This window comes from Otolemur garnettii, unplaced genomic scaffold (assembly GCF_000181295.1).
Source record: "Otolemur garnettii isolate 467f Iridium unplaced genomic scaffold, OtoGar3 scaffold00166, whole genome shotgun sequence".
NCBI classification, from domain to species: domain Eukaryota; kingdom Metazoa; phylum Chordata; class Mammalia; order Primates; family Galagidae; genus Otolemur; species Otolemur garnettii.
The window spans coordinates 1,516,590-1,520,533 of record NW_003852561.1 but is presented as its reverse complement, the minus strand read 5'-3'; positions in this window follow the sequence as shown (position 1 = coordinate 1,520,533).

Sequence of the window (3,944 nt, the reverse complement as noted above, 5' to 3'; positions counted from 1 at the left end):
AACCCGCCACCTTAGGTGTATGTGGCTGGGCCTTAGCCGCTTGAGCCACAGGCGCCGAGCCAAACGCACCGTGTGTGGCCCATACGGGGAGTTGGCTCTATATTAAAATCATCTTGGGGCTGGGCGTGGTGGTTCACACCTGTAATCCTAGCACTCTGGGAGGCCAAAGTGAGAGGATCACTTGAGCTCAGGAGTTTGAAACCAGCCTGAGCAAGAGCGAGACCCTGCCTCTATTAAAAATAGAAAAATTATCCAGATGTTGTGGTGGGTTCCTGTAGTCCCAGCTACCAGGGAGGCTGAGCCCAGGAGTATGAGGTCGCTGTGAGCTATGGCACTCAATCTCAGGGCAATGGAGTGAGACTCTGTCTCAAAAAAAAAAAAAGAAAAAAGAAAAAAATAAGAAACCAATTTAAAATAATAGAACCATCTTGGGAAATTCTAACACACAGCAGTGCAAGGCTCCCCTCCCAAAAATTCTGCTTCTGTTGGTCTAGGGAGAGACCAGGCAGGACATTTTAACTTCCCAAGTGACTCTGAAGTGTAGCTAGACTTGTGATTCCCTGACGGCCTTCCCCTTTTACTGGCACAGATAAGGATGCTGCACAGAGCAGGTCAGTGGGAAGCTGTGCTAGAACCCATTGACCTTGCTCTGGTTCTGTGTCTTTTTCCCCATGCAACAGTTTCTGAGTGATCACTCAGTAGCCCTATAAAGAATATTCTAATAGCTACGTTCCATTTTGCAGAGGGAAAAGCATTATCTAAGGTAAGGTCACCATGACAGGGCAATGAACTGGATCCTAAAAACGCCTTTGCTTTGTTCCCCTGAACTTCCCTTTGCCGAGCTTTCTGTCAGACCAGACCCTGGCCCTGCTCAGGGTTCGGCTTCACATCACCCACAGAGGAGTCTCCGGCTGTGTCCTCTGACAAGGAAGATGCTCTGTGACCTCCTTTTAACCAGACCAGAAACACAGCTGTGAAATGCAGTCTCCTAAACATACAGCCTTTCCCAGAACACTACCCTTTAAATTCTAAATGCCGAAGAAGGGCCACAGTCTGGAGAAGCATAAATAAAACCCTAGATAATTTGGCACCTGGGCCTGAAACCGGCCACTTTGCTGCTGAGTTTTGGTTTCTAAAGTGAAGTTTGCCCAGGCTCTCATTCACTGCTCCTATGCTGCTGTTCTCAGCAACTGGAGATGAGCCCCCACTTTGGATGCAGGTGAGAATGTTTGCTGCTAACAAGCTGGTAATCCTAGGTGGAGAAGTAAGTGCTTAGAGCCTAGTTGGGAGGGTCTCGTTGCCTTTTCCTTTGGAATGTGATATTATCACTAGATTAAGAGGCGAGACACCTGGTGAGGAAATATTAGCCTTATTCTGTCTGGGTGTTTTGATGTCTTCCTGGATTATTGCTGGTTGGGAAATTTTCCATTCTATTAAAGGTCCCATGACCTTGAGCTCCTCAGAAATAAAAATAAGAGAATAGAGGAATGTAACCACTGAAAATATATATTTAATAAGAGGAATCTCTAGATTGATGGCTTTGTGATTGTTTTCAAAGTTTATATTGATGAGGTTAAAAACCTTCATCTGCAAATGAAAACTTCCTGGGGCGAGACTGGCCGTTTATAGGGTGATTTACTTGGATTCAGTTTTCCCTACAGGTAAAAGGAGGCGAACTTCCATTTTTATTTCCATAAGAATGGCAAATTTTACCATGTAGCCTAGAGGCAATGATTGAACAGTCTTAAAAGTGGACACAGATGAAAATAAGCAGCTCACATGTGCCCGAAGAGAATATGAAGTTATTCTGTATGACTCTGATGGGAGAAGCAATATTTAAATGAATTTAACCAGACACAAGAAGTCACAGCTCCTAGGAATGACTGAGGAGAAAATAGACTTCCACTCTCAGCTGTTTCTGGGCTTTTATCTTTTGGGGAGACTGCGAATTCTCTAATTCCTACATGTGTAATACGTGCCCTCTCATGTAAAAATGTGGCCCAGTGAAAAATAATAATCTGGATGGAACTGTAGAAGATTCTTATTTTTTTTGCTTCATATTTATTTTCTTTGAAGAACTGTTATGAAATCTTTTTCTAAAGTTCCTGCATGTCCTTGTGGGGGAGTTAAAACCAGAATAGAAGAAAAAAAAAACAAAAACAAGTAGATGTGGCACATTAAATTTTTCAAAACTTAAATTCAGTGAGACCAGTAGGTTTTTGCTCTTATTCTTCAGTTTTTAAAAAATAAAATATAAAGTGCAACAAATAAAGAAAAGTACAACACTGTATTGGTAAGGTTGCATATTCCTGCTTAACTTTCTAAACTTTTGCCATCTGTGCTTTGAATTATTTTTTAAGTAATTTACTTTTATGGGTGTAGATAGGCGAAGCCTATACTGGGGACCCCTCTGTTACTGCGCTTACTATACTAGGTGATTTTATGCTTTTACTACATGTGTTTGTATTATCACTAGATAACAGTATTTTGCATGATTTTGAAGTGTATATACACGGTAACAGATTAAAGGTATCCTTGTACAAGTGTTAACCTCTTTTGCTTCAAATTATATTTTTTCTATTGATTCACAGAACTCTAGTTAATTCATTTTACTTCATCAGTTTTATGAATATGACATGATATATGCATTCCTCTGTTAATTATGGGTATTTATTTGTCAGAATTGTTTATGTTGCTTTAAAATCTTTTGCACATCCCTTTATGCATAAATATGAAAGTTTCTCTAGATAAAGCAAGGGCTAGAACGATTGGATCAAAGGTAGGCAGGTCGTCAATAGCCATTGCCAATGTAGCAGAACTTTTTAATCCCAAAGAGATGTCTTATAATTTTGAATTTCAGTGAGAAAATGTTAAGCCCTTCATTAAGTCTCATAATACAATGTGGATTAGCACTCTGTAGCCTGCACCTGGGACATAGGTCCAGCTCTCCGATCTAAGTAGCCCACATGACATGCTTGCCTTTATAAGGCAGTACACGTGCTATTTCTTCCACCCCATTCTATTCTATCGACAGTAGCAATAACAAAATAGTAAAATGTATGTGGTTGAAACATTTTCAGCTTTAAAATAATAACCACAAAGGAGTCGCTCAAATGAATTGAAATTGCAGAGAAAAGGCCCAAAGATTAAATTAAAAATAAGTATCCGCTGAAGAACTTGTTAGAAACAACAAACTGAGTTGGGGGGGTGGTGATGAGAACTATAGTCCATGCAAAAGCCAAGTTCTGAGTTTCAGTTGTAGGGAGAAATCTAATACTAGTACAGAAACTTGCTAAAATTATCTTTTCTTACCAACACTTTTAGGTGGCTGGGTTGTAGAAAAAGACCTAGAGGATTTTTCAAATTTTTTTCTCATCTTACAAACAGAGAAACTTAAGATTTCCTTTTGTATATACTTTTCCAGCAATGTTTATCTTAAGGGTTCCAGGATTGATAAATTTAGTAGAACTGAGTTAAATTGAGCCCAAATCACAACATGTTAGATATAGTGACAACTTTGGATAAAGGTAAGATGCTGAAATTAGATAGTGAAAGAGAAGGGAAAGAATTGTATTATAAATACACTATATTTCTAAATTCCTGGTACTTCTAGGTCGTTGAGGTAGTTAGTAGAAAAGTCTTGGGACTTTACCACCAGCTAGAAGAACTTTAAGGTCTTTGTTGAAGCTCAATAAATGATCAATAAATATATGTATCTATCTGTAATCCAAAGTACATTCATCTATGTATCACTGATTTTTTTTTTTGGAAAGGTTATACTTATTATCAATGAATGTATCCTGGGCAGGTACTTGCAAAGACACATATTGGGAAGAACACAATCCATATAGTTGTGGCTCTTTAATGAGTGAGACATTAGCTGGAGTAAATTATCATGTCCAGAAAAAAGCATCCATATTCCCGACTCCTGCTTTCTTTCTTTA